Consider the following 26,860-nt stretch of genomic DNA (forward strand, 5'->3'; position numbering starts at 1 on the left):
TTTGGTATCTCGTCGCGGCGCCGGGAGGGGAATAGGTAGAGGTAGAGGTAGTGGGAGAGCGAGTGGGTGAGGTAGCGGTAGAGAGAGCGAGAGAGGAAGACAAAGATGGAGAGAGAAGACCACCGCGAGCGTTGGAGGGAGGTTTGAAGCGAAAAAGGGAGGAGGTGATAGCGAGCGAGTCGGGATGGTGGTTTCAGTCACCGCCCGATCCTCGGCGCGCACGGTTTTCAGGTGGGTGTTCCTCTCTTTTTCTCTCTGCTTGCAGGGAGACATTTTCGATTAACGTAACCGTTTAAACAGTGGTTCATGGAAAATTCGGTGCTGTCCTGCGAAATTAACGGAACTTACTCGATGGTTTCCATCGACGGTCCTGTCATCGAAAATTGGATAAAAGTGGTGCAACGATCGACCGGTAGCTTTGCATCGAGACGTTGAGACAAATTTATCGAAACAGTGATCGCGTCGAAGAAGACGTTTTTACGTGTAACGAAGGATCTAGGGATCGACGATAGAGGTCCGAGTGGACCGAATGACCGTGAGCACGAAATCGGTCAGGTTCGGTGACGGATCGACGAAATTGAAAATCTGACACTCGCAGTCGCCAACGGTGCATCGATCTATCGACCGAAGTAATCTCGTAACAGATCGATACGATCGATTCATGTTACAAAACCGATAACTTGGAGTCGAGCGCGAGAGATTCAAGTGTTTCGTTGGTGCGTGAACCGATATCCTTATGTAAACTGGCTATTCGGGACGTTTTCCGTTTCTCGTATACTGTCAAAACGAGCTGTCCAGTTTCGTCTTGTTTCGAGGAGGTACGCGCACAAGTGTCCGAAAGGTAACGTATCCGAAACTAGATTGGTATAGTAGATTTGTCTCTTACCGGATATCCATAGGAATCGACCATCGTTCGTCTAATTTACCCATACTTACGTATTAATAATCGATCGAATTTTTATTTATCGATTTGAAAACATATTCGTCGATCGAAAAACTAGACAACGGCCACGGCCGTAGTTTCATATTTAATTTTAATATATTATCAGTTTAATTTGCGCAATTATGTTTGTTTTGTCTTGAAAAGTGTATTCTGTATTTTGATAAACGAGTATTTATGCAATTGAACCTTTTACGCCAATAGAATCGTTTCTTGTTCATGTTGTTATCGTTGCTATCAGTACCGATGTACGTTGGAATTTTGGATTCGCAATGCGAATAAAATATTCTACAACACGCGTGTACTCGGATCCATGATTTCGCCAAATGTGTAATCCCACGAGCCCAATTTTCGAGCTCTGGTTCACGTGGACTATCAAGGTTCAACACGTCTGTACGCGGTAAGATGGTTGGGAGTTAGAATTTGGAGTAACCGCGCTACGATGAACGTTACGGTAATCGATTCCGTAACCGTATCGTCACCTAGCTCCTCGGCTTAATTTGACATTTCTAATAAAGTGAAACGACGCGCGTTACTTTAATCAAATTTCTCGAAGAAATAGCTACTCGGTCCGATCCGGATTTCTCCGTAAATGTCACGAGAAATGTCATTGTTCGTCGTTTCCGAAATAATCGAAATAATTCGTTACGTTAAGCAATTGCATCAAACTCGGAACACGGATGCGGTTAATTCTCTGTCGCGTGAAATTATTTTTCTTTGGCAATTACGCGACCGTGAGATTTTCTGAGATTCCGTTTCACGAACAGCGATCGCGATATCTGCACGTAAAATTATTTCTGTTGTAAGCCCTTCGTTTCAAAGTAACGGACGTGCTTAGAAATTCACGACAATTGAATTCGAGTATGTACCGTGGCTGCCGTAACGGCAGATGCACATCTCTTAATGTACCGTAACGAACACTCGTCTGTTCCATAATAGCGATTCTTGTAAAAGTACAAATTCCATTATTGCTTATCGAGTATAACAGCGACGTGCCTAAACCAAAGCCACTATTATCCGTTTGAAGATAACAGCAGTGAATAGTGAACGAATTTATAAGGAGAATATCTAAATATGAAACGCGTTTTTACGGAAACGGGAACGGCTAACTTTTTAAATTACATTCGAACAAGGAGAGAGTGTTTTTTCGCTCGCCAAGTCTCTTTTCGTTTACTTGCAATATCGAGCGAGATTCGAGGAGCTTAATTAGCGAATCACTCGTGAATACTAACAAAGGAACGTCCGATTCATCCCTTTGTGTATATATGCCCCGGATAAAGAAATTCGATTGAAAGCCATTCGATCCTTTTCACCGCAAGACAAAATGATCACCTGCTGGGTAAAGTTTAAGAAAGATACTCGGGTTGAAGTAAGTTCTTTTTTGGATTCGAATGTTAACGGTTGGCAAGCACGGGTGCGGCTACAGGAGCAGCGCGAACTGTCGTTGCCGAGAACGAATTCTAGACTAATGATTAACTTGACAGATTAAAACTCGATTCTATCCGATAATGTCGAAGGTAGGTTTCTAGTCTAGAGAGCGAAAAACAAGCTTATTTTCGAAAACGTTTTTTTAGCTTCTTATTAGATAATAAAATTAAAAATTTTTCTACGACATAATACCATTCTTATAGAATGGGAAAAAAATGATTTACATCGTCCAGTGTTTTTTTTTCCAATTTTCAGAGGGCGACGAAGTCGAGCCCTCGATAAAAAGGTGTTCCCATGACGGACAAACAATCTTCGGATCGGCACGTCTGAAACAAAAATAGGACAGAACTTTTTAAAGAGGAAGGTTTGCCACGTGGCGATTCCACAGATTTGGAACAAATTTTATAATATAAAAATGTACAGGACGCAAACGGTGCAAAAATAGGTCGATTTTCGTACAGTGTTTTTCAAATACCTTCTTTATAGAAATCCTGGAAAATTCTTTTTTCTAGCATTATTTTTTTCTAGTACTTGAAAGAATCGAACGAATTTGCGTGGAATTCGCAAAAGTGGACAAACTATCCTCGCGTGTACAGAAACAAAGTTGCATCGGAGGTAAACGTAATAAAAAGTTGCGTCGCTCCTCGTCGTTGCGCAAAAAAGTTAGCTTCGAGTTTCGCCGAAAGGTTTGTTTGGGGTTTTTCTTCCTCTTTCCGTTGGCCCTAGCCTCGAAATAGCATGGCCGGAAGTTTACCCGGCGACTTTTGCTCGACTAATTAAATTGAAAGTAAAGCGAAGCACCGTAAAAGCGGGATAGACTAGAGCAACTAGAGCTTTCGATTCTGTTTGGATTTCAACATTCCACTTTCCATTCCTTCGAGTTCCCGCGCGATTTACCACGGTTACTCCGAAGATTGCTGGGAACTTTTTTTTCCAAACAACATCAACATCGAATCAAACATTGAATATAGGATATCGAACGTTGAACGCACCGCGAGCGACTCGAGAGCTCGAGGGTAAATCGAAAATCGCATACCGATTATTTGATGGTCATGATAAGTTGGCGATATCATTAACGATCATTTCATCTTATCTCCAAGAGTTTTTTCACTCAACCATACGGAACGGAGATAAGTTCGGTGTGTTCCCATTTCTTTTGTTTTTTTCCGTGTGGTAATTGCAAAGAATCCTGGGAGTGACACATATGAAGAAAATCAGGAATGATGATCGGTTATTTAGCTGACACATGTAAAAGTTTCAGAACGGTCGGAGTCCCGGAACATGGTTAAATAATTAAAAAGAAACAAAAATCCCATGCACTACGCGCCGCGGTCGTGCAATGGACTGAAGGAAAATGGGATAATATGGTCAGACACGCTACGCGTGTCGTACGGCTGAAGGAGAATGAGATAATGTCAGACACGCTATGCGTATAGTTACAGCTATGCATACGACAGAGACTGGATATTTTCACTACAACAGTCTAATAGCTTATGAAAAAATGAATCCATCGAGGTTCAATATGTTGACCTTCACGTGACATTTAATGCGGTACCATTAACGATCATTTCATTTTATCTCCAAGAGTTTCTTTCACTCAACCATACGGAACGGAGATAGTTTGGTGTGTTCCCATTTCTTTTGTTGCCGCATGTATATCGTCCTCTTTGTACCCATCCCCCCAACAATTTCCTCGAGTATCGTTCGATATTACGAAGCGGCTAAATTGGACCGTGTTCCATTTTCATCGGGACTCATGGTCGGTAAAGTCTGCGAACTTTATCCGTATCGTTGTATTTGTACGTATTTTCCAACGGAGCGATCGAACGACGATCGATACACGCGACGATCGTTTCGAAAATCGTATATATGAAACGCTTACAATCGTAAATTCGGCGGAGCACGTACTTACGGTCTATCCTTACGCGTTCCGCATATTTAGGATTGACGGGGTAAGCTGGCAGATTTCTGGCGACTCGAAACACGCGTCACGTACGAGGTACATATTTCGTTGAAACATTTCGTTCTTCCAGAATATACGAGTATCGAAAAGGTAGCGGGAGTTTTTACGACCGGGCCAAGTATCTGTGACAAACGCATCCGCGCACCAGCTCTGGATTTCGAGCTAGCATTATTCTTTCGATATCGAAAGGGCTCCTCCTCGTTCTATCTCCGCGACGAAGCATTCTCGGTTCTAGTCCTAGTCCGACACGCGTGTTTCATAGAAAACTAAACAATTGGCAAGGCAAGAGAGAAGGATAGCCGTTGAATCGTTCGATCGACCGATGCCGATGGATAGTTGCAAATATAATGGGATAGGAAACGAAAAGGATAAGCGCGTAGAGTGATACGTGCGAACAAGTTGACGCAAATATTGTCACCGAGTGGCTAAAACTCGCAGGAATATAATTTCAAGTGTCGTTGGCCATTATCGAACATTAATTACTACATTCACAACCTCTGTGTAATTTCGTCGTATAGTATGCGCGAGCAATACGAGCACCCCGCGTACGCTTATTATTGTTTCATTAACGGTCCGAGGCTGACACAACACACGGACGAAATCAATATTCGATTTTAATCCGATCCGTGCACGCGTACTTCGGTAACGTAGCGGATTCGTAACCCGTTGCTCTTCTCGAGTCTCGGACGAGTTTCATAACAACAGATCATCGAGGCGTTTCGAAAAACGTTTCGACCAGTTTTTTTACAATTAACGCTGTCGATGACTCCGTCCGCGCCGCGTCGTTGCGTCTGGAATTTTCAAACGATGCCTTTCCATCTAAGACGACGTTTATTTTCCATGTTATCTTCTGTCTTCGCTCGTTGGGACAGAATACGCGTCTCTACGAACGATAGACGTCTCTTTTTATGCACTTAGTCCCAAACAGAGTTCGAGTTTCGGTGTTAACGTTTGTACGTACTATAAATACGAATATGGAAACACCGCGGAAGCAGTAGAAACGCAAACGATAATCGGGGGAAGTAGAAGTGGTGAACGAATTTAATGAAATCTTCTACTCGTGGAACAACACTCGAATCGTCAACCGCTAAATACAATTAAATATCATTCGTATAATACCAAGTACACTCGAAGTTTCAGTTTCAGTTTCAGCAGTCTCGTGTGTACGAGTTGTATGCAAAGGACACATACCCAACGAGAGTGGAAAGACGACACAATTGAATATTTGAATCGTGAATAGTACTCCAATGACTGGTATCGCATTGTATACGGTTGACCGTTTTTTTTTTTATTTTTGCCAAATCGAATCGCGTGATGGAAAGGGAGCGCAGACCCAGACCGTTTCGAGGACGATCGTCGATGGCAGTTTATCTGTCATAAGGTTGTCCGCGGTTATTCTTCTCGGCGGAAACAAGGTAATATTTCGGTTCTCAGCGGTGGCCGAGGTAGCTGGTAGCTACAGCGCGCAACCAGACCAAAACGCTGCGGGAAAGCCAGTCGTTGGGGGTCACGCTCGGGATTTATCGCCGCGTATTTCTTACCAACGAGCTGCACATTTCGAGCGCGTGTGCGCTATCATTTCCCGTGTTCTTATAAAGCCGGCCAGAAACTTCTTGGACGGTATTTATAAGGACTCGGTTCTTTCTCGGAGGAATGCGAAAAGAATACCCGGGCTTCGAGACGCGTGTACTCTTACTTAGCTACGTAACCCTGGCGAGCTTTGTTGGATCGCGTGATATCATTCAAGTTTATTCACCCTTCTCGGGATACGCGATGCTCCCGAGAAAAGAAACGGTATACGTTCGCTTATCGTATCGCGCCGTAACGGAGAGAAAAGTTTCCGCGGACAACGTTGTCACGGTGATACAGGTACGATATATCCAGAGCCGGCGTGACCTTTCGCGGAGCCTGAATTCACATTCAAATCCTACACTTAAATTTTACAACGAGAAATTATTTACTTACAAATTCTGTTACATGTTATATATTTTTTGTAAGACGAATATTAAATAATAACACTTTGATCATTTTTGTCACTCCTTTAAACTGAAGCATCGCTACTAAGAAAATCCATCTGTCAATGGTATCGTCGTTCTGGAAAAAGTTAATCAAAATCGGTGCCTTTTAATTGGGTAATTTTCTGAATTCGCTGAACCTGCCTTGCGCCGGCCTTCAATATACGAGTACCTAGATTCCCCGTCGAAACCTTTACGACGCAGACTTGCATCGATAGAATTCAGCTAAATACCGTTGAAATCTTTCAACGCGTTTGATCGTATTTAAAATTGCTAATTTACGTCAAGTCGCAGAGTTTTGTTCTTGCTAAAAGCAGCAGGTGTTCCAAGACTCGAGAGCGCGAGCGGCGCGCGGCGTACGGTGACATACTTGGCTCGAACATCGTCCCTTAACTTTACAAAAATGAACGCAACGTAACGTCTCGAGTTTGGAAGTTCGTAAATGTTGCGGCACTAGGGTTCGGTATTTGCGGTCACTCCGAACTTTGACCGAATTTCCGATGGAATACCGAAGCACGGGAATGAAAGTTTACTGTCCGCTTCATGCAAAACTAATCATGCCAACGTCGGGAACGATCGTTACAGGACGAGTTGGCGTTATTTATGGCTCGAGCGAAATTTTTTGATCAACGACGAATCGCTCGGATTGGCGCCAAGAATAAAGTCATCCGGTTTCGATGCAAAGACTAAGAAAAAATGGGCCGCATTCAACCCCGACACGTCGCCATTGTAACGAACCGCTACGGTCGCTGGACGAGTTACATGCCGTGCGCCAAGTGGCGAGAGTTTCTACTTCAAATCTAGCTCGTACCGGGAATTTGTCTTGGTGCCGAGAAATTCCTGACGAAGTACACGTTCATCCACTTGACTGGATTCCGGCACGTTTTGCGCATAAACTCCTTGATAAAGTCCTAAATAACCGACGCTATCGCAGGGAGTCGACGCGTGCCTTCGTTCGCAAAGTCGCGAAACGTGGAATTTGTACGAATCGTCTCGTACTTAACCACCGATACGATCGAACGGATGCAAGACCTCGCGAAATTTGTACCGCTCGTGAATCGTTAATCGCGATGAATTTCCATTTCTCGCGGCTCAACGTTATGCGAGCGGAACACGCCCGCGTCTCTTTCCTAAACGATTGTCAAACTTCTCGCTCGCGAATTTAATTTAAGGTGAACGCAAGAAGGAGAGATTCAAAGCCCTTTGAAGGGAAACGAGTCGAAAAAGCGGGACGAACCAGTTGAATTCACGGGAACCAGCCCGCGAATAGTTCCGAGTCGTGGCAAAGAGAGAGGCTGATAGTCTTGACTCGGCGGTACCTCGAAGCTCGTTCCGCGGTCTGATAATAATTCGCTCCACGTACTTAGTTTTCGTGGCTGCAAATGGTAGTCCGGATTACTTCTCCAGCCCCTCGCGGCCACATGGTTCTCGGAATACCCGCACATGTGGCGGTTTAAGCTTCTCCGCTACTTAGACCTTCATTTTACAGTTTCCGTCACCGCCTTTACTCCACGGTCAGTGCACCCTCGAGTACTCTAAGGCCAGGGAAACTTTGCTCCTTAACCGCGGTGAGACTTTTCCTTCTCAGCGGTCTCCTTTCGCTTCGCTCTCGATGCGCCGAACCGAACGTCTTTGGGATTATGTCCGACGAATGCTATCGTTGAATACAGACACAGACTTTCTCTCCTCTCTCACCTTGGCCCATTCGACATCGAGACGTTCCAAATTTCATCCGCGCATGTTTCTTAGAAAGCTGAGAGAATTCACATCTGTCTCTTTGCGTTCTATTGTTCCATTAAATTGTCTCGATTCATTTATAAAACCGTCACCGCAAAGCATTCTCGTGCGACCGACCACAATTTCGTACGAATGAGAACGGTTGAGCGGCATCCAGGTAGATTAGGATTAGAGAGACAGATGGGAATCTAATGGCAGACGGTGAGAAATTAAAAATTCCCGGCGGGCTTGCACGTAAATAATCTTGGGGAATGTTTTGTACGCCGTGAGAGAGATTTCGCAATGTTTCGGTTCTCGGCAAATGAACAAAAAAAAAAGAAAGCTCCATTCAAGGTCTGCTTGGTTCTGTCGGAGAATGGAGATTGCCGGGTTCGTTTCGTGCGATGGAACCCCGTTCGTGCTACGTTCTAATCGTCCAAGTAACCGCTTCGGTGATTTATTCGGTACCTGTTACCTGCTAATAGTCGGAAGGAGTTTCGATACCATTCGACCAAGATACCTATTAATTTCAACCACGAATAAAAGAATTCCCGTAAAATCGATTCGAGAATTTCAGAAGAAATATTCCAATTGTAACCTCGAAGAAATAGTTGACGAAAATTAAAGCTCCCCGAAGAAATTGAAAATTGATAAACGAAGCAATCGATGACGTTGGTTTGTAACTTGAATTGGATTGTTGGTTGGCTCGAATATTATAATTACACCTTGGCATACTTGCAGAGTAAATCTTGGGTCTTCGAACGGTACTACGCCATGTCGGGCGACGCAAGTTTGCGTACTAAAATTAGTTCGAGTTACCGACTTGGCGCTAGTTCGGTTTGCGATAGTTACTCGAATATCGGTTAATTATAATATATTACCGTTAGTTAAGTATAGTTCCTTCAATTTCAACCTGGCCGGCGCGGCACACGAGAGATCCCTGGAATAGCGGAGCACGGATTACGTAGCACTCACGGTCTCCTTAGGACATCTGTATCCTCGTTACACGATTCCAAGTTCCAGTTATCGACTAGCGTAGTTGGGCAGTAGTTGGTTAGATCTCGAACTCCATTAGGCGAATAACGTTCGAAAGAGGACGTTTTCGCGAACGGTTGTCCAAATGGACAAGGTATTTTCGTTGTCACGAGCGTGGTTTCTCATTTCCTTTGGATCCCGATAATAATTTGGGAGGGACTCTTACTCGTCGACGAGTCTACGGCAAATATTGACCGACCCATGGCGGGTAGAAAGACGAATTTCCTTCGGTCGAACAACGGTTACCCTTCCGCGGCATTATTAGCTTTGGTATTAACAAAAGGAGCTTCGCGACAGTTCATCCGTTCGTATTAACGCCTCGTGGAAAACTTGGTTTTCATTTCCTCGTAAAGTCGGTTCAATTTCAGTTGGTTCGCATAGCGCGACATCAACGATATAAATTCCGTTAATTCGAAACTCCAGGAAGCTGTTCTCTTAAAGGACGACACAACCGCGTCAAACCATCGCCGTTGTGTCGTGCGCGCAACTTCAGGAACCGACGACGACGCGACCTGGTTCGCGAAACGTTTAAAGAGCTAGCAAACCTCGCAATTTTAACCGTCTAACGCACGTTAAACGTTACGTTTATATATATATATATATATGGTCTTAAGTCTTCGTCAAAAGTCTTCAAAAAATGTTTGTTTCTTCTTTCGAATTCCGTGACTCGGCCCTTAACGAGACTCGGCGAGGCTGGCTCTTCTTTCTTGCGTTACTTGCTCGCGTATTTAAAAATGTTTACCCAGTGTTAAGTTTCCAGTTTGCGTACAACGAGACTCTTTCTGGTTGTTTGTCGCGTTAAGTAGACGTTGTTGCGTCATTCCGACGTAAGTCTATTCGAGAAAGTTCGGTGGCAGGTTCACGTACTCTTCGAAGATTAATATTATCCAGAGCGATAAACTGGTTTCGGGCCGAAAGTAAATCTCGCATCGATCGCAACGTGATTTTTAGCAAAGCAACCGATCAGCCAGTTTCTCGAAAGAGTGGAGCAGCTGATAGGATGACTCGTCGCGCCCGCGCCGGTTAAACGCGAAAACCAATCTTGCGCGGTGAGCAAAAAGGCGAACGGGTTGCGAACAGAATATTTAACGTTTGAATAATTTCAATGTATTCGTATCTCCGCGACAGAATTCGTCTATTCGGGCGCGCATATCATTTCCGGTAAGCCGAGCGAGGGGATATTTCGATATCTTCGTTCGAGCGTGAACTCACGATTTTCTGCCAACTCTTGGGAAACTCGAGTCTGCCTAGGCACAGTATTATCTTGGTTATATTAATGCAAGCCGATTTCAAACTCGAGCGCGCGTCAACTTCTGATCTGCAGTTGCCCCGACGCGATTTAGGTCTAGCAAGTTCGGCCTCGCGGCGGTGGTACGCGTCGCGACGTCCCGATAAGACTAATGGAAGTTGGAGTCACGTAGCCTCGCAACACGTTCGAGAGGCGGATATCTCGACTAGCTTCTCGACTAGTCCTATAATCGTACACGGCAATTCGTGCTTCGTGTATCGCGCGCGTGCGTCGTTAACCAACGTTTTTCAATCTGTCTCCTCGGCTCTTTATTCCGTTAAAAGAAACCGTCGATTTAAACAAAATTATTTTGTTGGAATTTCGTTGTCGTAATGATCCTCTTTCGTCGCTTTCCGTAGGTTAAATTTACCCCTCGAGAAGAAACTCGACGAAACCGTCGCGAAATTGCACGACCGTTGCGGACGATCGAAGGACCGATCGAAGGATCGATCGAAGGATCGATCGAACGCAATTGGTTTCTACGGCGCCGCGATTCCCTCTAAAGTTCTCAAAATGTTTTGAGCGAACCGCGTCTCGTCGCTCGGCAAACGATTTCTGCAGGATCGTTTTAATAGTTTTCCGATCGCAATTCACAATGATCTCGTTTAGCGTGAATCCGAGGAAGCCGCGATTGTTGCGGTGATCTTTGCTTTATCAGTCGAGCTCGACCGATCAAAATGTCGTTCTATAAATCATGAATTCGCACAATGAAAACAAAATAATTGGACGAACGGTAGATTGATGACGATTCGCGTGCGTGTACGTTACGATTTCAATGCTGTGTACGAATTCATTGTGTCGAGTGATAAATTGTTTCACCGCATCGAGCATTTTCAACCGGGTACTCGAAAACTGCAGAATCCATGACCGCGTCGCGGTTTACGAACGCAAATTCTATATTTCATCGAAGGGTACGGGACGAGCCGAAACGAGCCTCTTGTTGCAAATTACTCTCGTTAGACAAGTCGAAAGTGTATCGAAAAATTGTATTCCGTCGGGTGTTTTGATTTATTTCTATCGTAACTTGGACGATAACTGAAAAAAGAGATATATTTTAAATTTGTAATTTATATCGTTGAAAAGGATGATTACTCTCGACTCGAAGGTAGCCGACGCCGCGGCCGCGACGATTGCTCAAGTGAGATTTAACGTATAACTCGATGGTCCTTGCTACGGATTAAATTAGCCGAATATCTTTCGTAAATAAATATTTTTACCTTAAAACGTAGGTCATTCCCGACTGTTGGAATTCTTTTCCGATGGAAATGGGATACCGGCCGTTTAATTGCGATCCGCGGTGTGCCATGATTTCCAGAGTTTTCACCAGACTACAAGAACACTCGCACTGGTCGTATACGTAGCGTTGCGAGCAGATTCACGGTAAAATTATCATTTTCGAAGATTTCAGCAAAGTAAATCGATCGCCGCTTTAATAACGCGTTTCTGGCTGGTTGGATAAATTCGTTCATATCGTGGACGCGCGAGTCTCGTCTTTGTGTTGTCCGGTCGATGGTATTCGTCGATCGAAAGCCACCAGCCTCGCCATCGACTCGAGAACACAGAGACGTAATTGGAAAGTTACCCGGTGTTTGATGAAAGAGGGAACGTCTTTCCGGTCCTTTGATCGAGGCTTCGAGAGCGTCCGACCCGAAACGGGTTTTATCTACTTGCCCCTTTTTCCTCGGCCACATGGCGTCGACGTCGACGTCGGCGTCGGATCGGCTGCCCGTAATTATAATTGCGTCGACGCGTCTAGATTTACGTGTACCAGCCTTTAGCGTGTTCGTTCCTTCTAATCTTGCAATCGATGCAATTCTTAAATAAATCTCTACCCTTTCCTGTCGCTTCGTCTTTCAATTCTCCATTTTTTTTTCGAGCTTTACGTCGGACCTCACCGACGAGTAGTGCAACGACTTTCAAATTAAAGATATTTTATTCGCGGAAACCGACGGGTCGATTCTACAACTACGCGAGAATAAAATTTACGAATTTTCTTCCATTCTTTTCACGTAACATTGAACGCGTTGAATATTATACTTCTGTTTTGATGGCCATCGTTTTGTCTCGTTGTAAATGCAAACAATGATCGCGAACAAAACGAGCAACGAGTGATATCGTTTAGATTGCTTTCACGATTGTTGGAAAACATTCAGCGGGTAACGCAACAATAATATTAATTGTCCGAAATTGGCGTGTATCGAAAACGATACGGTGGCTACAAAGGAGTTAATCGAACGTCAGGATCACTTTACTCGTTGTACGCAAATATAATATGTATAATCCTCGTGAATAATAGTTTAGCATTGATATTTCTACCGTTTCCAGCTCAGTATTCTCGTACCTTGACAATTTGTTGTTATATTGTTCCGACGTAGTTAAAAGTAGAATAACAGAAAATTAAATATACGTCATTTTTACGTTAGCATTGCACGGTATAAATTAGCTGTGTTATTTAAGAATTCTGCAAGAATGCGGAACGACAGTTTGTTTTGTAAAAGTAAATATTGCGACTAAAACCGAATGCGTATGGTTGTTTTTAAAATTCGAATCGCCGCAAACGCGAATCGAAATAGAACGCCGCGGTTTATCCTTTCGCGGGAGGATGCGTCTGACGTTTCGACGTTTGGCCGCTCGCGAATTACATTCTCCCCGATAGTGTATCGTTCCATTGCCCGTATTTTTGATGCTCGAGTGCACGATTAAGCCCACGACGGCGAACAATGAAACGGTTGGCTGATCTATGCCGTCCCGGGGTCGGCATCGGCGTCGGCGTCGGCGTCGGTATGCTTGTTGCGAAAGCGTGCAAGTTATGCGCTGCGAATCTGGCCCACCCTTGGACACGATCCAACCTCGGGGGATCGTAACGGTTCGATGCTCGGCTGCTCGCTTATGGTTCCCGGGGTTTCTTCCATTTCTTTTCCGTAGATTTATCCAACTCGCGAATACGAGAAACGAAAATCCCAACCGTTCGCGTCGGAGAAACCAGCGATAAAATTAAACCAACATCGTTCATCGAAGAAAGATGTTTTACGAAACGTAGGAAGGACCGTGTTTCACCGATCCAACGAAAACCTAAGGAAGCTATAGCTATTTATTCGAGGGTATATTAAAGTTTGTGTTCGTTCACTTGATCGTAGAGTATCTCATTCCTTGATCGATGGTCTAATCTCTACTTAACGAGAGATGGATAATCTGTTTTTTTTTTTTTTTTTTTTTTTTTTTTGTAGCAGGTGACAGATCGTTACAGCGATCATTTCCATTTGCTACAGCTGCCAGACGAGACGATGTTTAGCTCAACGGGTTAAACGTATACGCGGCTCGACGTGAACGAGCGAATTTCATCGTCGATTTCAAAGCGAGTTTACGTCGGCGTGGAATCGATAGACCGGGACTGTAGCGCATCGAATGAAACCGCACGCGTTGGTCTTTGAACTGTCGACAAACGCGCAACCGCGACACGCATCGTTGAAAGAGGCTGGGAAAAAATCGACGGCACCGCGATTGCGTTCCCTGGATGCCGATGCCGGTACGGCCGTTTTCCACGCTTTTGGAAAACGAATTTTCACGACTAACTCTTTAATCGTCGGTACGCGATTCGCTTTTCGCTTTTCGTCGCTCGACCGAAATTCCGCGCGATGCAGGTTTACACAATTAACGACACTAGATATGGCGAATACATTTTTATCGCGAGCTTTCCGCTGATACGTTATTAAAAATACCTTGCGCAGGATCGATACCGAAATATTTTTCATCGATACAGCGGGTAAATGATAAATGTGTTTCGTTCCGATATGTATAGCAACGCGTGAATAATTTTTAACGGAAAAATACGTTGCAAGGTAGAAAAATGAAATTCGAAAATTATACGATGCCGACGCAACGTTCGAATCGATGGTTTGTACTGGACGCGTGATATTCGGCTAATCTGGTACGATGGCGTTCGATGTAAATACATCTGAAATGGTTCCTTGCGATGCCCAGGACAGCAGCACATTTGCTTCGAAAACAAAGTACTTTCTTTGCTGTTCCACGAGCACTCGAGAACCCCGAAGCATTTTCTCCTATTTTCGCATGCGAATGCATTAACGTAAAAAAGTCGGTCGTTGAGCAGCGTTGTTCGTTTCTGTCGGTGGCAGGTCGAACGGGAATGGGAACGGGAACGGGAACGGGAACGTCCCGAGAATCGCGTCGTTTAACGAGCAGAAATTTCGAACAGCGGGATTAAATGATAGAGAAATGAGGGCGGGGAGAGAACGATCACGGAGAGTTCCGAACCTTTGTGATTAACAGCTTCCCTGGATCGCGTTCGATCGACCGGTGTCCAATTTGCGAAATAATTTTTCCACCGATCGCAATTATTCGATGCGACCGGCTTGAATCGCTCGCGACGATCACTGTAATCGTTGTCGACGAAGATTAAAGATTTCGTGTTTTAATTAAACTTAAAATATCCTCGAATGGACGCACGCGCGTAATTCTGGTTCCTCGAAGCGCATTAGTTCTTCGCTCGAGTTGGCAAACCTAGGCGTTTACGTGTCGCGAATTCACGAGAAAGGATTCCGGAGTGTTTCCAGCCGTGGCTGTCTTCTCAAACTCGTATCTCCGATACGTCCATTACGAATTTTATCTTGGTTGAATTCGTTTGCTCGAGACTGCTGTAACGTATCAACTATACACTCCACGCTTGATTTAAATACTCTTTCTCGATTATCCTACATACTCCCGTGTCTGTTCGCGTTTTGCAATCGTGGCCTAGTCTTCCGGTACTATTACCTGGAATTCCACCCATCCTAACAAACGTAATCGACAACTGCTCTCTCTTCCTCTCTCTGACGAATACAGAATACTTATTTCGTAGGTATCCAGTGTCGTAAGTTAGAGAATCGTGGAATAAAAGTGGCGTTCTTGGATGCGAAGTAACGCGAACAAACTGGAGACCAATCTTTTGTATGGAAAAGGATGGATCACGACGAAACGTTATCGATCCGTACAGCTATCCGATTGAAAAAGATTCGGAATCCTCGTACCCGTACCTATCCGTCTCGATTTTTCTTACATGCTATTGCAAGGAAAAAATCGTCCCGCTCGCGAATTCGAATAGCTTCGTTGAAGCATTTAATTCTCTTCCGTGTAATAAAGTCGGATTCTTTCGAATTTCACGAACGGTAATTTCTCGACAACGTCGTTTAAACGCTGCTAGCGCTGCAGCGCGCGAATTACATCTCTGTCGAACGGAAACGGCCAAGTTCCAAACACTTTCCTGTAGTCGAGCGTTTCCAATTTTCCAAACTCCGATTTAATTAACGTGCAAGTGAAAATCCCGGACCGACGGAAATTTTTATTCCGCGTACCCCTAGGCGTGATCGGATGTCGTTAGATGGCCCAGCGCGCCAATATTATTTCCATAAACGAAGAATAATGTGGAATCGGAGAAAGCCGAACAAGCAGAAACGGCCAATGAACTACTGGCTTTGCGAAACCATGAAGACGAATGGGGCCGGAGCCGAATCGTGTGTCATCGTCGTCGTCGTCGTCTCCGCAACGAAGAAATTTGAGGATTTTCTGCAAACGTCTCCGAGCTTACAAATGGACCTTACATCGCCGGAGGAGCCATTGATCTCTCGTAGGATTTTCGCGTTTAGCAACGACCGGCAAGACCGCGTATTTCTCATTGAAAATATTGATTCGTAGTTGAAAAATACGACACTAATCGTACTTGTATTACATTAATTAGCGATATTTTTTACATTGATCCATATCGTACCTCAATTGCGAAACAAAATTGTGTTACAAGAATATGTGCGATGTCTAACAGCCTTGATATGTTTGTTGATCGTTTTCATGACTCACCTGTAGCATTTAAAAGGTCAGTCGTTGCGATTTTGCAGATGCGCAACCTAGTTTGAACACGTTACATTATAAGACACCGTGATCGTCTCCGTTATTGTTTTGTTTTTCTTGTTGTCATTGTTATTACATTGTACTTGATTTAAAGGGCAAATTGCCCGTAAATAAAGTATTATTAAAGTATTATTATTATTATTATTATTATTATTATTATTAATACATGACAAAATAGTATTTTTCTTCTTTTACGTGCTTTCCTCTCCATCGATCTCGGTGCTCCATTTTTAACGATTGCGGACTTTCAACTACGAACGAGTGTGTTCGGCTTTGTTCTTTAATAAGATTACGGGAAAGTAAGGTAGGAACGGTAGGTAACGCTCACGGCAACCATTCGGTATCATAAATTCACCCTTGAACGCACCGCTCGTCAACAGGATAAACGCGAAAATCGTTGAAAGCATTCTTATCTGTGACTACATCGCATGAAAATGACGCGTTACAACGATAAAAGTAGACGTTTCACGCGCGGTTTCATCAACGTTTTCTTGATTCTTATTGGCTAGAATCACCGACAAAGAAAGAGAGAAAAGGGCCGAAGGAAGAAGAGATTCTTCCCCATCTCGATCGTCGCCGTTAAAGAAAACATCCTTGCGAGACTTGTATCCATCGTTCGAGGTTGATCCGAATCGCGTCGATATATTGCTTAACCGGTTATATATCGTCCGTCGGAGACCTATAATTTTCTATTATTTAAACAAAAATTGCAAGAGCAAAAACATTAACGTTCGCTTTAGATAGCGCAGAGGACGATACTGCGGGCCAGCAATTTAACTTGATGCGCAGCGATCGAAGATGTTTCATTTAGCTGAAAAACGTGTTTGCGATATTGCATTCCCGTTAAATATGCGCGCGTATATTTCTGTCCGTTGCGGAACTCGACCCTTCGCCTTGCACAGTTTGTGGCTTCGATACGTTTTCTGACCGCGGATGCGCGTTTTAGCCGGTTGTTATCAAGGAATAATTAAATGAATCGCTATTTGCACTTTAATGGAATCGTAAGCACGCAAAAGTGGAGATTAAAGTTGCGTCGAACGTTCAACTTGGCTGTTCTATTTACGGATTGCATATTACAAAACAGTTCCCAGTTGCCGAGCTCTCCGCGCCTCTCGTCCGACCAATTTCTCGCTATGGCTGCGAAATTTGGAACCACGATATCCAATTAACCGTCTCCTCGAATAAGGTTAAGATAATGCCATCGAGAGAAGAGAATCAAGATCTGTTGCTTCGCGACGAACAACGTTTCACAATTATCTCGTTACGATTAAGTGTATCTAGTATCGAATTCCTTGCGACGTGGATTAAAACCGTATACCGTGGCCGAAAACTCTAAAAATACAAAGATGTTTCGATTTCTACATCTCGGCTAGCCGAGAATCTAACGTTAGGTTCAAGTTTTTTTTTTATTAATTTCGACGAATTGTCTTGTACGAGGGGGTGAAACATTCGAAGGGTAGAGTCGGACGAAGGTTAGACTCGGCAGAGAAAATCGAACGATGCTCGATGATTCGTCAAAGTGGTAATTATGGCGCTGCATCGTGATGCATTCGAGACAGGTAAAAAATCTGTCTCGTAGACAATGGAGCTTACCAGTCTTAATGCGAAGAAGCGGTTTCCTACGTACCGATTAAAAGTGTCCTACTTTTACGACGTCGCGTCTCGTCGTGTTTCTCATTGTGTCGCTATCTTAAAGTCTATCGATTCCATTAAATTCCATTAATCGAAATTGATTTTCGAAACAATTTACGAATTTCTCGATCGCCTTATGGAAAAATGCGCAAAGGCTTGCAAAAGTGTCTACTAGGCGTTTCGACTTGGAACTCGAATGGAAAGGGACGAGTTTTTTGAAAAAACCCGATGAATCGACCATCGCGTAGAACGATTGCAATTATTCCACGGTCGGACGCAAGATCGAACGGATACGAATGGCACGGTTTGTATACAATCGGGTTGCTTTTGTACACGCGATCGTTTAAACTCGATATATTTGGATTCGACTCAATAAAGATCTCAGCCGCGGTGTTACCGCGAGATAAATGTTGTACTAAAATTACAGTCGCAGCTGACCTCGTCCCGAAAGTGCAATATATTTCGCGAGCTCTGGCCAACACGCTAAAACGATGTACCTACTATCCGGACACGATTGCGCGGACCACCAGTGTGTGCCGACTGGATATTGTACGAATCAAATTGCTTTTCGCCTTGCCCGCTTCCAGCGCAACTTGGCTTGTCCTCTATCGCGTGTTTCCGTCGCAAGACCACGCATTCTTTCACTCTCCAAGTTCAAGCTCTTTCCTGACCTCGACGTATTGTCTTCTTGTTGCGATACATTATAAATATTTGATTGTAATCGACAATTATTTTCATCCGTCTTCTCGTACACCGTCTCCCTCGTCTTCGTCCTCGTCTTTGGCTTCGTCTGACGTCGCTCGTCCTTTCAGGTCACGAGCCGTCAAGCTTCGTAATTTCCCGACATTTTCGATAGATCCGACATTTCCAAGATGGATTAAAGATCCCTCTGCCCCGGCAAAGCGTACGAGTTTAATGAAAAGATATTCCAATTTCCCTAAAAGCTTTCATCGATTGTCGCCGACGCGACGACGGAAGCGCGTTTAATACTACGGATACGTTAAGTAGAATGACACGACATAATTTATGCACGGTCCGCCGGCTATCGCGCACCAAAGGGTAACGGGCCAGGGCCATCGTCAGCGTTAGCGCGGCAGCTTGTATCGCTAGATTCGATTTTATCGGAATCAGCGAATCGAGTTCGATAATAGGGAACGATATTCGACCAGGAAATCCCGAATTCATGGGTTTCACGTGACACCGATTGAAACAGAGGCAGAGAGGATGCATCGTTCGTTCGATGCGAAACGATTTATATTACAATTGTCCGCCAGGCCATCCACGGCAGGAAGTAACGCTAGGAAGCTACTTTGCAGCGTAAAACGCCGACTTTAACGAAATCTTTGACGAAACCAATATACGATGAAGTATCCTCAATATTTTGCCAAATTTACCCAAAAGTCATCGTACAAGTTCGCGAGAACCTACCGAGAAGCTAAGAACAGTTTCAGCTTGATAAACGTATCCGTAAACGGTCTGAACTCTGACCGCCACTCCGGGGAGAAGATTGTCTGACTGCGATGCGGACCAGTCGGTCTGAAGAACGGCTAACCGCCCCACCAAGTGAAGCGTCACGAAAGAGTTGGCGTCGAGATGCTTACATACAGGTATATGTATACCTAGGTACACGTAGGTATGTAGGCACCTATATTGCTGCGAACAAGGATGTACATACTTAACCCGCACAGGCTTGTTCCGAGTTATGCCTTTCGTTATTCGTTTCGTCGCAAGTCGTTCAATTTTCGTCGTACCTATTTTACGTACAGGCTTTTAAGCACGATTATTATCGACACGGTGAAGAAATATCAAGCCTTTAATTACAATGTACGATTTATCCGGTCGTTAAAAAGGTATATCTTGAAAAAGATGTAGGAAAATCGTATTTGCGTGTCACAAATTCGATCGCAATTTCTGTTCCTAACGCGAGGAAACTCGTCTGAGAACTCAGAAATGAGGGAAATTTAATTCCATCGAAGGTTCTCCGAGCACACGTTCGTTGGCTTCGAAGTTTCTCGCTCGTGAATCCTCGGAGTAACAGAGAGTGCACGCGCGCAAGGAAAACCCCATTCGTTCCTCGTTCGCCGTTCTCTCCCGTTCGAAACAGTTCACCCTTTTACGAGTAATCCCATGAGCTCTTGACGACTGTTTTTCATTTGAAATCCCACGGCAGATAAAATACGCATTTGTAGCCGATATCGAAAGGTTGCGCACCGATTCGTATTTATGGCGAGCCGAGCCTTGCGTTCGTAAATCGATAACGCTTTGCTTCGTATCGGTCTGGTTATTTGACGAAAAAAAGGTAAAATTATCCTCTACGACGAATCGATTGTTTCTCCCTTCTTCCCTCGGCATATGCGTCTTCCGTTATCAATCGAGACCACGTATACACCGACCATCGAGATTTTTCATTTGCTGGATATTTTAGTATCAACGCCGTGTATTAAGGTCGTTTTATCGATGAATCAGGAAGGTGGTCAAATTCCCGCACCCGAAGTAAAACTGTTTGCACGGAATAGGAAGAATTCTTTTTAACTAGCATTGCTCAAGTTGTTTAGCTGTCAAGATGGAACCAACGATTGCTCTTGTCATTACAGGAGGATGAAGGTAAGATTAATTTTCCGTCTCTCGAGGGATCACAGTCCCGGGGACGCGGAACACGTCTACCTCGTAATTTGGTCCTGGAGTAGCGCAAACAATGCGTTCCGAGTGGTGGCAGTGCTGGATGAAAATTCAAAGTTTGTAAGTATGTCGAGTAGAAATGGGACAACTTTGCTACTTGGAATACTTGGATTCTACCGGTTTACGTAATAAATATTATACTGTAATAGACTCGACAAAATTCGTAACCGTTTCGTTTGTTGTTGCTGGAAATCTATTGTCGCGTCTTTAAAAGCTGCTACGCTGTCGTTTCGAAACGTTCTTTTCATGCTGGTACGTTCGAGCAGCGAACGAATTTCCAATGAATTCATCTAATCGAGATAACGCGCCCGAACGTGTTTCACGCAGCGCCAAAATCCGAACATCAAGATCGTTGACGCTTGTCAGATGTAATTGCAGCCGCGTAGCAAAACCAACAAAGAGGCACTTAATCTTTCATTGGAACCAGATTCGATTATTTTCCCGCTAGCTGGAAGCGTAGATTCTTAATGAACGTACATTCATTTTTCCAACTCCTTTCAGCTGTCCGTCGGCGTCGTTGCCGCGCGCGTATTAGCGATGCTCCGCTTCGGACGTTGAATGGCACTAGTGTCGGCGCGTGCTTATACTTACGCATCGAGCGCGCTTCTTTTCGAAATACTCGTTCGTATGTATAAATAAATTGAACTTTTGAACGCCAACGTTAACGTTCCGAACGGATGTGCAGCGGGTAAACTCGATGCACGGTAATTATTATTCGAGGGAATGTTTCCGATAATTAATTTGATATTAGTGAAAACCGCGTGGCGGGGCGGGGCGGGCCGGAGTAATGCAAATCCGTTTTTGAATAGGCTTTACTCGTTTAGCAGGATATCCTTCTATACATATTCATGTGTACAATGTACGTACATGTAGTGTCCGCGCCTCCTATACCCGACAACAAGGAGTCAAATAAGAACACGAAACGTAGGCTACGAGATTGCCGTTAATTGCCGTTTTTCGCGCAGGTAAAGCGGTCGACTGTGGATCCGAGGATCGTGGGTTCTCGAATCTCCGTGCCTTATTTTTCGTTTAGACTCCTACGTACATATCTATTATATACGTTCAAGAGATACAAATAACGTAATCACCTTTTGTTTCGGCGATGAAACGATCAAAGTGTGAGTTAGTATCTCTTGAACAGAAATTGCGAGATATCGGAAAAAAATTTCATCGATCGCATATCATTGAAAATCAATTCTTGACTTTTAATATCGTGCTAATTCTATCTCTGCAGGTCCTCGAAATACGAACATAATATATCAAAAATAACATTCATGGGATTAACGAGGCGAGCCTTTCGCTGCCGGCGCCGCGTCGACACTGTAAGAATATTCGCAACATTCGAATTAATATCCAGACCCGCGTTAATTGCCGTTTTTCGGCGAGACGAGATAAAAAAAAAAGAAAGAAAAAAAAAAGAGAAACTCCTATCCGGTTGTGGCGTCACGTGCGCACCGTTCGGTTCCCGTAATTATTTAAACTTTCGCCGCAGTTCGAAATTGATTTTAATTAATTCTAACTTTTCGGCGCGAGCGTACGTGTTCGTGCGTCGTCGAGCATGAATTTAATAAACTGAATTTAGCGGTACATTTTGTGGATTTCGCGAACAGAGGGAGAAAGATAGAGTAGGTGAATCGTTCGGCCGCGTGGCCACGCGTTCTGATAGCCGGGTTGGCTTCGCGTACGGACGGAGTCAACGATCATAGGAAACTTTGAACGATTCGTATGGAAATTGTGTTTTGGCGAGCAACTGCAGAATTCCGTGTTACTTTTCGCGATGAACAATTTTTTCGAGTATTTCTGGATAAACTTTGATAACCTTGGGGACGGTCGGAACATTTTCGAGCGCAACGCACCGGTCGAGTAGCCGCAATGCGCGAGTAAATAGTTCTTGTCGTGTCGAACTCAAATTAGAATATCCCCTTAGCCCTTCGATCAACTTAACGATTCGACTTGTACTATGACAGGATAACGTCGAAACTGAATAATCTTGGCGAAACAAGTTTCGCAAGCTTTTCTCGAGTTTTGAGTATTCGGTTTCGTTCCGGCCAGCAGCGAAAGTGTTAAAAGAAGGATGGAAGTATTATCACTTTTTTTCACGGTTTCGTTTCTCCTTTTTCTCGACAATAGGCTTCCCTGGTTCTCGAGAATCCTCGATTTCACCTGTAGTAGTAGAAGTAGCAGCGGCAGTAGCAGCAGCGGCGGCCGCAACGGCAGCAATTAAAATCTTGAGGCCCTTTGATCGTCGAGCGTGACTACGTTTCGAAGCTGTCCGTTTAACGGAAATTCACGGATCCGGCCGAATCTGCTGGGAAACTGTGTAAATGAAAGTACCCCATGTTCCCATTTTATCGAGGAATTTTTAAGTCTTTCGTTCTTCGCTCTCCGGTTAGCCCCTTGACGGTCGAGTATTATTCCTGCTAATTAAGTCGTTTAAGTTACGAGTACCTTTTCTCGTTTTCTGCGTGGTTTCCAGCGAAACGTGAAAAGTTTAAGTTGCTCGTTCGTTCGTGTTCGCTTTTCTCGAATGAATCGATGATTCGAATGCAATTTTTCCAGCTGTTCTTCTCAAAGAATTCTCGCGTTTCGCGACCGATGTACTCAGGCTTTCACTTACGAACAAGACTGCGTAGGAATTTTTCAACGATCGATTTTATTTTTCCATGTTTCCAAAGTTGTAGGTATGGAGAACGCACACATACACGTACAGTCAGTGTAACAAGTATTCGTACAGGAACCATTTATTTTAAACTGCTTCCTGCGCGAATACTTCTTACACTCACTGTATATAAACGGATCGTTAATGGAAATATTACAGTAGAATGAAAAAACTACTTTAAATAAAGTTTTACAATTTTAAATATTTTAAATACAGCATAAGATCTGTAATTACTTTTCTGAGATAACGAACAAATTGAACGCACGACGCGATGCGTTCGTGTACGATATTGGAGGGACAGATTCGCAATAACCGAAACAAGTACACGAGCAAGCGTCGAAATATTTAGAGGTATCGAGACAAATGTGCTAGATGAAGATTCTTTGCGACGGTATTTATTCGTACGTTCTCGAAACAGGTGGCGATGGGACTGAATCGTTTCGATGATAAATATGATCGATCGCTTTCGGGTCGGGTAAATCGTTAAATAGCGGATAGTTGATTCTCGATGTTTAACGTCGATTGTTTCTCGATCGTCGGAGTCGGCGTCGCCATCGGCGTCGGTGCCGGCATTTAAGTCGCTCGTCCTCGTTTCCATTGGGCCCGGAAACGCATTCTGCCTACGACGCATAATAACGAAAAGTGCACTCGACCCCTTTGTCGCGGCGTTAATTGTTCGTCTCTCGGGCAAGCAGTCGACGGCGTTGTCGCGTTTCGTTCCTTTTCAGTCGCTTTCGTCGTATATAATTCTCGATGGTAAATTGACGCCAACTCGCGTAAACGAAACGGATCGTTCGTCGGTCGACGGGAACAATTAATCTTTCGCATTCCTCAGCCTCGGATTAACCCTCGTTTCCAACGATTCCTCGCTTCTTTCCAACTCCGTCCCTTTCCTTTCCTTTCCTTTCCTTTCCTGCACCCTCGAGCTTCTCTCTCCCTCTCTCTTTCTGTTGTCGCTCTTTTCTCCGCTCTATCGTAAATAATCGTCGAAATATCGAGGAGGTACTTGCTCCGCGTCGAGGATACTTTTGATACTTTTAGGGCGATTCAGTGCTCGAGTATCGATTACGACTCGATTCCTCCAAATTGATATTTACGAACACCATTGGAGATGGTGCCGCGCGAACAAAGCGGTGTTTGCCTAACAACTATCAACTACTCGTTTATCATCTTCGTGAATAATTACCAGCTACGCTACGAACGACTACGATGTCTACGATTATCACTCTGAAAGTGAACGATCATCGAGATATGTTTATGTAAAAGTACAGGTACGTCGATGTAATCGCGTGATCGTGAAATTGAACGCGACGAAGAGGAACTCGCCAGGCACGGTTTCTTCGAGAAACGATACGCAACAGCAGGATGTGTCTGGTAGCATTAATTCGATGGTCTCGAAAGCAATTTGCTGCCTTGTCAGGAGAAGATGGATGTTGGAGACGACGCGACGCGGCATCGCGTCTCGCCCTTCGTCCTTTCAAACCTACCTCAGCCATAGGCATCGGTATCGATATCGGTTCGCCCGATTTCTCGTTAGAAATTGACGACGATGAAATTCGAGCCTCGGTATCTGGCCAACGTTAACGATACGTACGCGTAAGCTCGCGAACTTTTCTCCCGCTAATATTCGTAAGTCAACGACGACAGTGGTTTATCGGGCGATTTCCTCCGACGCAAACGGCCGATAAGAGTGCGAGCCAGAAAAGTTTAAGACTTGGCTACATCGCGTTCCGTATACCATAAGATTTCCCACGTGGCTCGTGATTCATCCGGACACGGTGACTATCACCGAAACCGAGTATCGAGTTCCAGAAACTTTCGAGTTCTCGATACTCGCGACAATTTTCTTTCGAACCGGTCGCGAGCGCTGGGAGTGAACGTGCATGCCGTCGAACGCTTCTTATTCTGTTTAGCGTGAGATATATTAGCGTGAACCACGGAAGAAGGTTTCGCGATTCTTCCTCTTATCGCGATAATTTTCATAAAATCGACACATACCAGGAATCGCGAACCTTCGCCTAGGTCGCGTCGTACAGGTACGTAACGCAGCCTTTCTGTGCAACCTTGTCGTTCGTTGAGCGTCAAGTTTGTCGATATCCGTATGGAGCAACGACAAATCGTAACCCTTAATTGCATTATCCGATTACCGCCACCGCTACGCTCGCGTCGCGGTCGATCGAATTTCTGTATACCAGACACGTTCGACGAACACCCGTCAACGCGATGTACGTTCGAACTTGGCGCTATTGGGATTCAACGCATCTCGTCACCGCTTATAATTGAGTACACGCTGATACGGTGGGAACCCGAAGGAACAGAATATTCGCTTTGTTCGATTTCTGTGACGCAGCCTCGGCTTGCTCGACGTTAAACGCGTTTTTATCCTTTATACAAGCAGAACCGAAAATTGTATTTCCGTCTGAAAACATTTGGTGACGCGAGCCACAAATTTCGTGAAAACTTAAATACGATTACGTTTAACCTTACGAAAGAAATTTCTGTCGATGTAGAAACGGTGAAAAAGCGAGCGGTAAAGTTTTGTGTTCCAAAGTTGTACAAGTTTTTTGACGCCGAAGGTGACCGAAGGCGAGGCACTTCGGTCCCTCTAGTTCTCGAGTTCCGTTGGAAAGTTTCTTTTTTCGTTTTTTCGTTTCTCGTTTTTCGATACTTTGGTGGCTCCGGCGAATTCCCTTTTTTTCCGAGCAAAGCCCGTTGCGCGAAAGAGAACGAAATTTAGCAGGTTAACGGCACTCCGGAGTATCGTTGACCGTTGGGGTGTTGCGTTACGATTGATCGCAGCTGCAAAAAACCGTTCGCCCATGCTTGTTCCGATCAACTTCTTCCTCTTCGATTTTCCCTATTTATCGCTGCGTTGGCTTCACGACGTTATTGTAAAAAAGAGCAGAAGATTGAAATTCGTCCAAACAGCCGATCGGACGACGCCGACGGAAGGTCGGTGTGGATGCCAACAGTGTCGCCGTCGACCGTTCACGTTTCTTGTACAAATTTTTCATCTAAGGTGACGGTCGGTCGTCGTTGCTAACATGTTAAATTGGCCCATTTTACCAGGTTTGAAATGACCAGTAATTTTCAGCAAATTTTTAGCGGCAATCGTTTCCTTTGATCGCGACGCGACGCATGGTGTTGTATCGAGGCTGGACGAAATACACGCTAATGGCTTTAACTTGCTCGACTGTAACGTCGAATTGGAAATTCTCTCGCGATTCCGTCGAACGTTCTCTTCCGTCTCGCTCCCCAACGGCTTTCCAACCTCTATTCTCCGGACCACTGGGACGCATCGCGTGTTCCCAGAGTTTCGTTGCTCGATTCAACGTAAACTGATTACGAGGACGAGCCCGGTAACAATAAAAATGGCGAGCAGGATAAACGAGCAGAAAGATTCTCGACGTGCTGTCCCATTGAATTTATGGCCTTGCGTTCCCATACGGTCACAAATTCTTCTATTTATGCGGGCCGCACGGTTAACGATTTACCGAATAAGCATCGATTCGTTTGTTAACAAAAATCACCTTTTAAAAGACGATTATTATTACTTATGTTGTTGTTGTTGTTGTTGTTGTTGTTGTTGTTGTTGTTGTTGTTG

The 26,860-nt window shown here is 44.4% G+C and overlaps 1 protein-coding gene across 3 annotated transcripts in view; it reads left to right on the plus strand.

Annotated features, from left to right (window-relative positions):
- The window catches only part of LOC128891351 (uncharacterized), a 168,079-nt gene that overhangs the window by 35,802 nt on the left and 105,417 nt on the right, over nt 1–26,860 (plus strand). For 2 of the 3 annotated variants that reach the window (XM_054150788.1, XM_054150790.1), the window contains exon 1: nt 209–841. The exons of the other annotated variant lie outside the window; for it this stretch is intronic. The gene's annotated coding sequence lies outside the window, so the exon portion shown is untranslated. Of the gene's footprint in view, nt 1–208; nt 842–26,860 lie in introns of those variants that run through there. 3 annotated transcript variants of the gene reach the window in all.

This window comes from Hylaeus anthracinus, unplaced genomic scaffold (genome assembly GCF_026225885.1).
Source record: "Hylaeus anthracinus isolate JK02 unplaced genomic scaffold, UHH_iyHylAnth1.0_haploid 12001, whole genome shotgun sequence".
NCBI lineage: Eukaryota > Metazoa > Arthropoda > Insecta > Hymenoptera > Colletidae > Hylaeus > Hylaeus anthracinus.